Source organism: Prionailurus bengalensis, chromosome D3 (assembly GCF_016509475.1).
Source record: "Prionailurus bengalensis isolate Pbe53 chromosome D3, Fcat_Pben_1.1_paternal_pri, whole genome shotgun sequence".
NCBI classification, from domain to species: Eukaryota; Metazoa; Chordata; class Mammalia; order Carnivora; family Felidae; genus Prionailurus; species Prionailurus bengalensis.
The window spans coordinates 30,173,747-30,187,238 of NC_057356.1; positions in this window are offsets into that span (position 1 = coordinate 30,173,747).

Here is a 13,492-nt window from a genome sequence, read left to right on the forward strand (position 1 = left end):
TTCTTTTGTTCAAGGCAGAAAGCAAGATGAAGCCAGTTACCAACTTTTTAAATTAAGTTTATTTATTTTGAGAGAGAGAGAGAAAAAAGTGTGAGTGGGGGAGGGGCAGTGATAGGGAGAGAATCCCAAGCAAGCTCCACACTATCAGCTTAGAGCCCGATGCAGCGTTCGAAGCCACAAACCACGAGATCATGACCTGAGCTGAAGTTGGACGCTTAACTGAGCCACCCAGGTGCCAACTACCAAATTTCATGGGGTGAACATGAATTTACAACATTGTGAACTTGAGTGATCCTTTTCATTCTCTATCTTGTTCTTGACCTTTCTCCTTTGATTCCAACGTCTTTGACTACATGGTAAAGAGACTTTTCCAGTACTTTTGAATTGAACATAGAAGGAAACCAAAGGCATTTTCTTGGTTGAAAAGGAATCTGGTTCTCTCGAGGATCACTTGATGAATGGCAGCCCAAGAAAGGCAGAGAAGAGAGAGTGTTCCTCAAACTGCTGGCTCAGAGACCTGTCCATCTCAGCAAGGGTTTCCTGATTTACAACATCGTGCACTGAGGAGACCATAAAAAGGTACACTAACCAGGGAATGCACCAAGGAAAGCACACTCCCTTCTACCTTCAGAGAAGAAGGATTTATACAGGAACTTGATAAAAATAACTCCCAGGTGTGACAGGCTGCATTGTATCAACCACTCTCAATTACCACAGACAGGATCTAGGAACACGGGCAAAGTGAAGAAGGGGGAAAGCCAGCAATCATTCCTATTTAGCCTTGGGGTTCAGTGCAGAGTCTTGGGAATTTCTGACAGACTTGGTCTGAAACTTGTTTGGATCTCTTCCTACTGCGTGACCTTGGGCAAATCCTTTGCCCTCTCCCAGCCTCAGATTCCTTGTCTTGACAGTAAAGATAGTTGCATACCTTCCCCCTGGCATGTATGGATTAAATGAAATATGCACCGCTCAGCAGAGTGCCTGCAACCTGGTGAGCCCCCCGTGCCTATGAGTGCGCTTGTTTTCAAGAGGAGGAAAGAGAGTATATTTCTATTTCTATTTCTTTTTTATTTATTTATTTATTTTTATTAAAAAATTTTTTTTAACTTTTATTTACTTTTGAGACAGAGAGAGACAGAGCATGAATGGGGGAGGGTCAGAGAGAGGGAGACACAGAATCTGAAACAGGCTCCAGGCTCTGAGCTGTCAGCACAGAGCCCGACGCAGGGCTTGAACTCACAGACCGCGAGATCATGACCTGAGCCAAAGTTGGACGCTTAACCGACTGAGCCACCCAGGCACCCCATTTCTATTTCTTAATGAGTGTGCTGTGCAGATTAATATTAAAGTGTGTCCCTCTCTCTCTGCCCCTCCCCCGTTCATGCTCTGTCTCTGTCTCAAAAATAAATAAATGTAAAAAAAAAAGTGTGTCAGAATCCCTGTATTAAATGTGAGAGATATAGTGGAGAAAGTTGCTGGCTGAGAAACCTAGTTCTCACTCTGTATTTACTTGCTGTTCAGCCATTGGGGTTTTACCACACTTCTCTGAGCCTCAGTGATCCAAGAGTCACATAGAAAATGGTAGCATGGGGTTTAAGACATGAATCCGGGGTTCAAGTCCCAGCACAGAATTTTCTGTCTGACTGGCACATCTGACTGAGGCTTGGCTTCCTGATCTGTAAAATAGGGATGACGATAACAGCACCAGCTTCCCAGTGAAGATGAACCAGAAAAAAAAAAGCATTCAAAATGCGAGCCATACTAATTCTTAGCTTCTTTAATTATATGAATGTGATTATATTGTTGTTTATTATTATATAATTAAATGATTGTATCGCAAGCTCTACCTTGCTTCAAGAAGCCAGTGGCAGCAGCAAGGGTGGAAGGAAACCAAACTGCAGTGAACAATTTGTCCCCAATATACCACACGTAGGGAGCTGAGCATCACACACTGGCCACCAACACCCTGAGATTCTGTCTCCCTCAAATGTTCCATCCTTCCCTCCCCACTAAAAGTAACCAAGACTATTGAGCAAGTCGCGACAATGTAAATATCTCCTTTCCAGCGTTCTGCAGTTCAAATTCTAAAAGCAAAGCTCCTTATATCAGCATTAATTAAACTGCCAGCTAGTAAGAGTCCCACTTAACGTATCTGTTTGGCAGGAAAACTTAAGCCACAAAAACTCAGGCCAGGATTTTATGTGATCTTAAAGAACTGATAGCTTCTAGGGTCTTGCCTCTCCCCACTGATGTCGCAGTATCTAGAAGGTCTACTTTGCGTGTTAATGGGAGAAATAGCTTCCCTTGGGACTTTCCCATGTTGATTTTTTAATTTATACTTTTATTAAACCCCTTAAGGAAAATGGACTTGCAGAGTCCTCATTAAATAGGGAACAATGCAGTGCATAAAACAGAGAGATGAATTCTTTTTTGAAAGCTACCCTCCCAATTGGCCTTAATGAATTCTCCCTCTGCTGCTATATTACAGAGAGTGCAAATAGAACATTTTGTGAGTGGTGGATGGGCAAATGGATACTTAAGCAGTTCTTGCAGCCTCCGATTGGGATCTTTCTTCCTAGGAACTCAAGGAATTTGGTGCATTATAGCACAGCCCTCTCTCCCTGGAGATGAACTGTATGCCAGGATGGGAAGTTAACTCATCCTTTGAACCCATCATGGAGGAAGAATGGCTCCCATGCAATAGCCTCAGAGGAAGCTGTGGGAATGTGCTTTCTAGAAGAATACACAATGTTTACTTAGCACCTACTCTAACCAGGCGTGATATTTTTCCTAGTATCTGTGGCTCTCAGCTGTGATAAATTGATTTTCTGTTTCCACCTCAGCATCCCTCCTTGACAGAATTGTACATCCATGCTCTTTGCCCATGTTACTTGTAGGTGGAGTCTACTTCTTTGCCCCACTGTTTTTTGGTCTTGTGACTTGTGTTGGCCAATGAGATGCAAGAGAGAGAGTGATAGTGTTACCACTAGAGGTAGTGATAGTTCTAAAGCAAGCTTCAGGAAGTTTCACAACTTCTTGCTTTCCTGACATCAACCATTATAATAGGGGCATGTCCCCAGAAAGCTGCTGGTCCCAGAATTAGACACACAGAGCAGACACACAGCCGAGAGTTACATCCAACTGAAATTGACTGAACTTTGGCATATCTGCAGACACAGAAGTGAGAAAAATACATATTAATTATTCTAAGTCATTGAGATGTGGGAGTTATTTGTTTCACAGCATTATTGCAACCATGGCTTACCAATAAATCAAACATGCTTCACGAGCACCTGGGAAACTTTTAAACATCTAATCTCTAAGCCCCATCTTAGAGATTCTGACTCAGATGATCTGAGATGACCCAGAAACAACTGGGGCAAAAAATTGTTAAATCTCTGATCAGGACCAAAGTAGATTGGCCGTGATGTTCATGAGATGTAAGTTTCAGGACCCCTCACCTGAATGGACCTGCCAGATAAATATGTACTTTTATACCTCAGATATATTAGTAATTTTTGTGGGTTTTTTTTAAATTTTTTTTTCAACGTTTATTTTATTTTTGGGACAGAGAGAGACAGAGCATGAACGGGGGAGGGGCAGAGAGAGAGGGAGACACAGAATCAGAAACAGGCTCCAGGCTCTGAGCCATCAGCCCAGAGCCCGACGCGGGGCTCGAACTCACGGACCGCGAGATCGTGACCTGGCTGAAGTCGGACGCTTAACCGACTGCGCCACCCAGGCACCCCAATAATTTTTGTGGGTTTTAAAATAACTCATCTAAAGTGTATAAACTTCAGTCTCCAAGTTCTGATATGACCCTCTTAGGCTAAAGTTCACCAAGACATTAGGTTCACCAGATGAACCTACATGTGTTCCACAAAGTGATGTTTCAACCTGCATTCTACCTGCCTTCCCAAGGAGGAAATTATAGCTGTGTGGCCAGAGAACCCTGGAGTGGAGCATGTTATCTACATGCTGACCTCGGATGAGGCTGCACTTCTGAAAACCTTGATTTCTTCATCTGTACAATGGACACAAGAACAGTGTGCATACAAAGGTAGTGAGAATACAAGCCAATAGCTCTGTGTAGGGTTGGATGTTTAACAGAGACATTATGCAGTGATTGAACACTTGGCCTCTAGACGCAGAACTCCCAGGTTCAAATCCTGCTTCTGCCACTGACCTGCTGCATGACTTTGCAGCTTTCCCAAAATTTCCGAGCCTCAGTCTCTTTGTGAAATGGGTCCAATGTAATTCCATCCTGGGATCACTCTGAAGATTAATCAATTGGTGCATGAAAAGGATTAGTTGACTCCTTAGTGCAGATTGAGAGTTCATGGTCATTTTTATTTTTCAAACACAGATTATGGCTTGTTTTGAAGCATGTAGAGAAGATAACAGAATGCCAAGGTCAGGATTAGGCTGAAGGGCCCCATGACCCTGGCACTGAGTTATGCCAGCAGGCCACCCAGGGCTCAAATCACAACCTCAGATTGCAGTGCAGACACAGCCTACCCCCCACAGAGCCAGCCTGCCATGGACCACCAAGCCTGTTTCCTTCTGCAGAGACCTGGCAGCCACATGAACCAGTTCTCAATTCATTCCCATACCATTTCCCCTAATATCTCCCTGGAGGCTGATTGATGGCTACAAACGACAATCTATAGCTGTATGACAGAATGTTTACTACCAGTCCTCTAGGAAATGATTACTTTGAGGTAATTTTGAACCACCAGACTATGATGCAGTGTCTTATATATTAAACTGCAGCAAGCAATGTGTAAAATATTACAAGGAGACCTTGTATTTCAAAATTTACTGGGGAAGGAGCACACAAGGGCAAATTGGTTTCAGGGGAAGGCAAGCACAAGAGGATTCAAAATTTTTGCATCCAACTTCAAGGAAGGAACAGAGGTTTAAGACTCAAGTCTACATGGCCAAGGTCAATGCCCATTTCATACCCCTGGACTTCTCCAGGGGAGACTTTACAGCCACTGAGGCCCCAGACACTGTAATTCATACTACCAAGGAGGCTTCAGGACCCTGTTATAGCTGCCTCCAGAAACTGGTTGGATTTCTTCTGCCTCCCACAACCATTACCAATAATAGTTTCCTTGGGATATCTCTTTCTTTGCAAATCTCTCTTTCATATGAAAGTTTCTGAAACCCTAGCTTTATAGACCAATGAAACAAAAGAGAGCCCAGAAATAGATTCATAGGTATATAACCACCTGATCTATAACAAGTGTTCACTGGAAGAAGGGGAACAGATTCTGTTTTTATTTTATTTTTTTTATTTTAAAAAAAAATTTTTTTTTTCAACGTTTATTTATTTTTGGGACAGAGACAGAGCATGAACGGGGGAGGGGCAGAGAGAGAGGGAGACACAGAATCGGAAACAGGCTCCAGGCTCTGAGCCATCAGCCCAGAGCCCGACGCGGGGCTCGAACTCACGGACCGCGAGATCGTGACCTGGCTGAAGTCGGACGCTTAACCGACTGCGCCACCCAGGCGCCCCCAGATTCTGTTTTTAAATACTGGATATAGAAAAGAAAATTTCTTCTTGAATCTTACCTCACACCATACACAAAAATTAAATCGAGATGGATTATACAGCTAAATGTGAAAAGTAAAACAGTGAAACATTTAGGGAAAAACAAGAGAATGTCTTTATGACCTTAGGGTAAGCAAAGATTTCTTAAACAATTCATGTCAGAATTAACTGAGGGAAATACCAGCAAATTGGACTACAACTACATCTTTCGATAGTAATCAAAACATGCCATGAAGGGACTAAAAGAAGGCCAGTAGAATGAAAATGCATATTTGCAAATTCAAAATAAACTTTTATCCAAAATATAAAAAACCAGTTGACCCCTGAACAAGATGTTGGACAGCATGGGGGTCAACTTCTATGTGGATTTTTTTCAGTAACTACAGTAGAGGATTATAAATGTATTTTCTCTTTCTTATGATATTCTTAATAACTCTTTTCTCTAGCTTGGTTTATTGTAATATTCTTACAATATGTGTTAGTTGACTCTATGTCATTGGTGAGGCTTCCATTAAAAGTAATTAGTAGTTGTTTTGGGAAAGTCAAAAGTTATATACAGATTTTCAATTTGGCAGGGAGTCTGTGCCTCTAATCTCTGCAATGTTCAATGGTTAACTTCTATGACTTAGTAAAAGACAGATGAAAAGAAAAATAGGCAAAAGTCATGAACAGGAGGTTCACAAATGATATCCAACTGGCCAAAAGATACATGTAAAAGTTCTTAGACATCAAGGAAATACAAATCAAAAATATATCTCTCACTCTTACCATAATAGGCTAGAATTAAAAAAACAGACAACTCTAAGCATTTCAGCAACTGCAAACTCTTATATATTATTGGTGGTAGTGTAACTTGGTATAAACACTTCAAAAATTGATTGCACTATAGTAAGGCAAATCACGCACATACCCTATGACTCAGCAATTCTACTCAAAGGAAATGCACAGATCTATTCACTAACAAACATATCCAAGGATATTCATAGAAGCCTTACTTCTATTAGCTGAAAACTCTAAACAATCCAAATGTCAACAAATAGTTGAATGAATGGTCACAGGGCGAAGTACTACACTGAAATAAGAATGAATTACAACTACATGCTACAACATGGATGAATTTCAGTGTTGAATGAAAGAAGACAGACATATTTTATATATTCCTTATGTAATTTCATTCTATTATATTTACATGCATTCCATTCATATTTCCACTAATTTCCTTACTAGAAACTCCATTAATTTCCTTCTATATATAACTTTGTCAATTCCGTTTATCTTAAATTCAAAAATCAAGAAAACTAGCCTGTGCTTTGAGAGGTCTACACAGCAGATACCCCTGATGAATAGTAATGGGAAGGGAGCTCAGCAGGGTCTTCAGGGGAGCTAGGAACATTGTTTTCTGTTTTATGCGTGGATACAGGAATTTATTCAGTTTGTAAATAATTAACAAGGGGCATAATTATGCTTTGTGTGATTTTCTTTATGTACGTTATTCTTTTATTTTAGGTTTCTCTATTTTGAGAGAGAGAGAGCATGAGCAAAGGAGGGGCAGAGAGAGAGAGGGAGAGAGAAAATCCTAAGCAGGCTCTGTACTCTTAGTATGGAGCCTGATGTGAAGCTCCATCTCACGAACCCAAATGTGAGATCACGACCTGAGCTGAAATCAAAGGTTGGACACTCAATGAACTGAGCCAAACACGTGCTCCCGCAGGTTATTCTTTAATAGAAAATTTTCAAGGACAAAACCAATCTAAGTCTTCAAAGATGGAGTCCCAGGATTGAGCCACATGCTCACAAGTAAGGTTTTCACTTTATCCTTGAGTAAGCAGGACTCTAAAGGGAAAATGCCTCAACTAAGGAAGAACATTATAATGATGCTCACTGGCTGTAAGGTATAAAAATATATCCACTCGAGCAGATGGAGTGGGAGGGGAGAAGAGCTTCCACTCTTGAGTGCCAAACCCCATGCTGAGTACCTGTGTACACATCTCTTCATTCAAGCCTCACCTCTGCTCATGAGGTAAGTTCTGAAGCATCCCATTAGGCAGGTACTGCTGAGGAAACTGACACAGGGAGTGGGCCAGACACACACCCTGTCTCAATGGCTCCAACCCCCCGCCTCCAACTTGCATGGGTAGCTGATGGCTGCATTCTGGGTATAAATAGAAGTTCTTCCAGAGCCCTGTGTCTCAGTGAATCCCCAGAAGAAATGTGGGGACCACAGCTGGCCAGAAAATGCTGCGCTTCTCAGCAGACATGCACACACTGCCCTCTTGCTCAGCATCATCGGTGTTTTTAATTGGCATGAACTGCTCCACAAGGAAAATGTTTACCGTGTTAACCAAGAAAACTAAGACAGCAGTACCTTCAGGGCATTTTAATTTAGGGTAGGCAGCAACTGGGATAAAGAAGACATTCAAACCATTGGATTTGTGTAGTTTCTACACCCAACTGGCTACCAACGATTTAATAAAGATGACATCTTTGTAATTATGACTTCCAAGTGCCTGTGAACGAAGCCTTCACCATGTCAGAAGTGTTCAGAGCCTGCATTTGGGTGATAATAACTTAATAAAGGGAGGATCTGTGAAGCAATGAAAGGGGAGAGGTAAGCTGCCCTGGTTCAAAGCCTGGCCCCGCCATGTACTAGATATAATAAGTTACTCAACTTCTCTGAGCATCAGGTCTCTCATCTATAGAATTAAGACAACATGCCCAGCCAACAGGGTTTTTAGGATTAATAAAAAGGTGGGGGTGGATACCCACATTTTATACGTGCACACATACGTGTGGATACACACATCTTCTTTAGCACAGTCCTGCGGTTTGTCTATTTTGGGTTTGGCCCTGGGAAACTGAAATAGATGTTGTAAAGACCTTGATTTCAGGGGCACCTGGGTGGCTCAGTTGGGTAAGCATCTGACTCTTAGTTTCAGTTCAGGTCATGATCTTGTGGTTTCTTGAGTTCAAGCCTCGCATTGGGTTCTGTGCTGGAAGTGCAAAGTCTGCTTGGGATTCTCTCTCTCTTTCTTTCTCTCTCTGCCCCTTCTCCACTCATGCTGTCTCTGTCTCTCTCAAAATAAACTTAAAAAAAAAAACCCTTGACTTCAGATTATGTAAGCTGTCCAGGGCCACAGAGCTCATAAAGCTTGGTAGTTGGCCAAGGTGAGGTTGGGTCCCAACTGTGTCTGACTTCCGAGTTCTTCCTTCTTCCCTGGACTCTATTACAGCTGGGAGCTGAATTTAGACGTCCCAGAACCAACCCTGAAGCTTATATCAGAGTAATTTCATTTAGAGCCCAGGTGGGCACTGGACAGGAACCCCGGTGGTTTCAAAGCAGATTGCCTTCACACTGTTGATTCCTATGGGAGTTTCCACTCTGGCTGCCACTCTTGGCCAAGGATGAGATACGTTGTGGGTTTCACAGCATCTGGAGAGTCCATTAAGGGTTGAAGCAGAAAAAAAGGTGAAAAATTTGATGTCAGAATTATTAGAGCCTCTGAAAACCATTGCAAGGCCTCCCCTCGGTGGAATCATTCCCTTCCTGTATTCCCAGTGAGTGAAGTGACCAGAGGAGACTAGACCAAATCATTCAAATGCTGGATTCCAAAACAAACAAGTCTGGAGCCCTCTGATGTTCACATTCCAGCTGCTTGAGGTGCATTTTTGCTTATCTGAGCCCTGGCTTCTCTGTATGACTTGATTTTGCCCATGTGACTCAGGAATCATATGAGATTCAAGTTTATCTATAAACCCTAGGGAGTCAAAAAATAGATGAGTATTTATCCTAATCGATCTAGTTATTGTTAAATTGCATCCATATTCTTGTACTACTATGGTACAAATAGGGTGGTGAGATGTCTATTATAAAACATGGAGAAAATGCATAAAATATAAAAGGAGGAGTTGGAAAATAAACACAAATAGTCTAATACCTTCTTACCACACCCTGTACATACAGTCAACACTCTCCGTGTCTGATCCTTTCCTTTTCCCACAAGGAATGTCCATTCACAGAAGAGCTGCTCTCTTCTCTGAATTGTCCTTGGCCAAAGTAAGCTGCCTCATTTTGAAGTTGACAAGGTTCATCACTGTAGGGTCAGGTGGTTGACAGAGGTATACAGAAATCAAGGCCCTGTGGTGCATTTCACCTTCTAGAGCTCCAAGTTGGATCAAGCTGAAGCTAGACTCCAGAGCTGAGACCACACGTTTAGGTAGCGTTTTCCTTTGACTCCATCTTGCTTCCCTTACCCTCTCATAGGTTCCTCCTAAGTGCACTCCCTGAATAAATTACATGCATCCAAATCCTTGCTGCAAGTTCTGCTTCCAGGGAAAATGAACTAAGAAATTGCTAAATTATGAAGCATGACTTGAAATATAGCTTCCAAACAGATACAGTGCAAAATAAAGAGACATGGACGTTCTTGTACCTTCTTCCCTTGGCCAGGAGGATCAGCATCCATTGTCCCCAGTTTGTGGATGTCCCACATCAGAGACAAGCTTTGGTAAACTGGGCCTTTGGAGGGTTTGAGACAATGACTGGGTCATATTTGTGAAAAAAGCAGTTCTGATTGCCCAGTAGAGAGGGGAATAAAATGGAATGGTGGGCCAGGCTGGAAGGAGGTAGCAGTGAAGAGGTGGTGTCAGGCATTTGAGCAAAAGCTGGGGGCAGCTTGGCCTAAGGTGGTGGAGGAATGGTGAGGGGTGCCTGGTGGGAATAGATTTAGGAGGTGGGATCCCCCAGCACATGGCAGTTGAGTGACAGAGGACAGGAAAGGAGGAGGGAGGAAGAGTGATGACCAGTGTCTCATGTGAACCATCGACTGTGCTACATTCATTGAGACAGGAGCCTCAAGAAGGAGCAGGCATGTGGCAGCAAAAGACAAGTTTCAATTTGGACACCACCACCTCCACCATCCCAGCCAGGTTCTCTTTTCTTGCGAAGAGCCAGGAATTCAGAGAAGAAGCACATTCTTCATAATGAGGGTAAGTCTTAGGGCACAAATCACAAAGCATACTCAAGAAGTCTTCAAGACAAGATTCAGTTTACTTTGTGGGAGATTTATTGAGCCCTCTCTGTAAACGAAGCTCTTTGCTAGGACTGACAGGCACAAGGGGGAAGCCACAAGGCAGGCCCTCTGGAAGCTCGTAGTCCCAAGGGAGAGAAAAACACACTCAGAAACATCTCTAATGGACTTCACTGAGAACTCAGCGGGCTTTGGAGCCAGACCTTACTGGGGTCCAATCCTGGCTCTTCAATTTAACTGGTGGCTTATTTGGGGATGTAATTTCCTCTCTCTGAGCCTCAATTTCCTTGCCTATAGAAGAAGCATGAAAACAGTGGTACCTGCCTCATGGGCTGTTGCTAGAACTGCAAGAGCAAAAACTGGTACTTATTGAGGCTCGAAAGATCTAGAGCTATATACCTGGCACATAGAAGATGCTTAATAAATATTAGTTGAATGAATTGATGGAGCACTTACCATATTTGCCAGATGCTGGGGATTTGGTACTCAATGAACGATTTTTTTTTTAATTTTTTGTTTATTTTTGAGACAGAGACAGAGCATGAACGGGGGAGGGGCAGAGAGAAAGGGAGACACAGAATCCGAAGCAGGCTCCAGACTCTGAGCCATCAGCCCAGAGCCCCACGTGGGGCTCGAACTCACGGACCGTGAGATCGTGACCTGAGCTGAAGTCGGATGCTTAACCGACTGAGGCACCCAGGCGCCCCTGAACGGTGTTATTTTTCAGAGTCTTGTTTTTTATTGTTGAATTTTTTTAACAACTCTCTGAAACAAGCATACTTGCTCTCCCTATTTTCAGGAGAGAAAACTGTGATCCTGGGACTTTAAGTTCACCAAATAAGGTCACATTGCCAGTAAATGATAGAACAGGATCCCAACACAGGCCACCTACGTTCAGAACCTGTATTGTTACCCAAAGATTACTAAGCATTTGATGTATGTAAATTCCAGAGCCACAGTGCTCCTATTCCAGAAGCTTCTCCAAGCAAGGCTTGGGTATCTGGATTCTTTCCAGTAGGTAATACGGAGCCCCCCTCTGAAGGATGCGATCAGAGGCCTGACATGGGCTTATGTGTGATTTAAGGTCAGACTAGTTGCTAGTTTGGTAATAAAAACAACTGGCACATAAAAGGATAAGGACCTGTATTCTACCTGCTACAGATTGTACATTTTTTATACCTCCAGCCAAGATGGAGACAAGCCACAAGGAAGGAATACCCACACAAATCAATACCGGTAAGTTAACTAAACCTTCTCTTCTCTAAACAGTGATGCTGCCAGAGGCTGGTTTCACCTGGGATTAGAATACCGGATTTCAGAACAACTAAGAAAAGGGGATTGTCTCTTTCATCTCTGAGCAAGGTGAGGGAGGGCCTTGTGAAAAACCTTGAGGCAAGAAAGAGCTTAGTGAATGGAGGGTCAGGATTCAAGTGCCTCTGGAGTGGGATAAAGCAAGAAGTCACTCAAGGTGCTGGGCCTCCAACTTGTTCTCCCCACCCCCATTCTTGGAGTGGTCTTTTCCAATCTCCCCATGGCAGTTAGGGACACTGGAATATCTGTGTACTTGGACCCTGCTTTTCCTCTTCCTGGCTGTCTGTGGCCACAGGAGGAAGTCCAAGTTCCATTCATCCTAAAACCCCTGTTGACTTCTCTCTGACCTCATGCCACACCAGCACCCCCTGTGTTGCACCATGTGGACTGTATGTCAGCCTCCTAACTGCGTCTGTTCTTTTCCTTGTGTGGGCCTCGCTCATTCCCACCTCAGGGCCTTTGCACCTGCTCCTCCATGTGACTGGAGCACTCTTCCACCAAGTCCTACCCTGACTGCTTCCCTCTCTCCATTCTTGTCTCAGCCGTTCTCATGAGACAGGTCTTCTCTGATTTTTCTATGAAGAACCCTGTGACTCTTTCATATCTTAGTATCTTTTTAGAAACTACATGATTTCCAGGTTTTCTTCTTTATCTCTTTCATCTTTATGTTAGAATTCAAGTTCCATGAGAGCAGGTCTAATTCCCCACTTGGTGTTTGTCATTGTGGATTCTAAGCAAATCTCAACTAAGGAATGGATGGAACTGGAACTATGGAAACAGATGAGTCTGGACCACACCTGAGGGATGCTGAAGCCAAGGTTCCTCAGACTCACGATGAGTCTGTCACCTGCGGCAAAGTCTCAGGTGAGTGCACACCCCTTGTACCTTTTCTCGCACTGCTTCTGCCAAAAAGCAGCCCAACTCTCTTTTCTTATTGGCTCCCCTGGGGACTCAACCCAGGTACAGTCACCTTTAAACAATAGCACATGTGCACCCTTGATGTGCTGGATCCTACTTCAGAGCATCCAGTGGAATGAGTCAAAGCGTAGGCTTCGGGGGCAGTCTGCATCACATTTACATCCAAGCTCTGCCATTGAATGGCTGACCCACGCTGGGTCAATCTGTTTCATTCTTGGGGCAACTGGGTGGCTCAGTCGGTTAAGCCTTTGAAACGGAGACAAAGTGCTTCCATGTGAGCTGGGTGCTGGGGACCCGGGGACCCTCTCCCTCTGCACCTTCAGGTCATGGAGCAACACCTGTATGGGCTACCTTCAGCTTTGCCCCTGGGTGAAAGGGTGCTCCCTGGGTGGGCATCAGAGAGAATGTTTCCTCTCCAGCTCCTGCAAGTGCTCCTGGGACCTTCTGAAGTGAGGTGGGAGGTACTCCCTGGAGCAAGTTCTTTCCTCCTCTCCTCACTCAAATCCTGGGTCCCTGGAGCCGAATAAATTTTATACTTACCTCCACGTGGGAGGGACCTCTGTGCAGCTCCCCCTACCCCACCCGCTAATAACCTCCCTGGTTGGCAGGATTTCTAGAGTCCTGTGTGAATGCCGCTGGGCCCTCGCACACACTGGGTCTCCAGGCCCTGCTGAGCTGT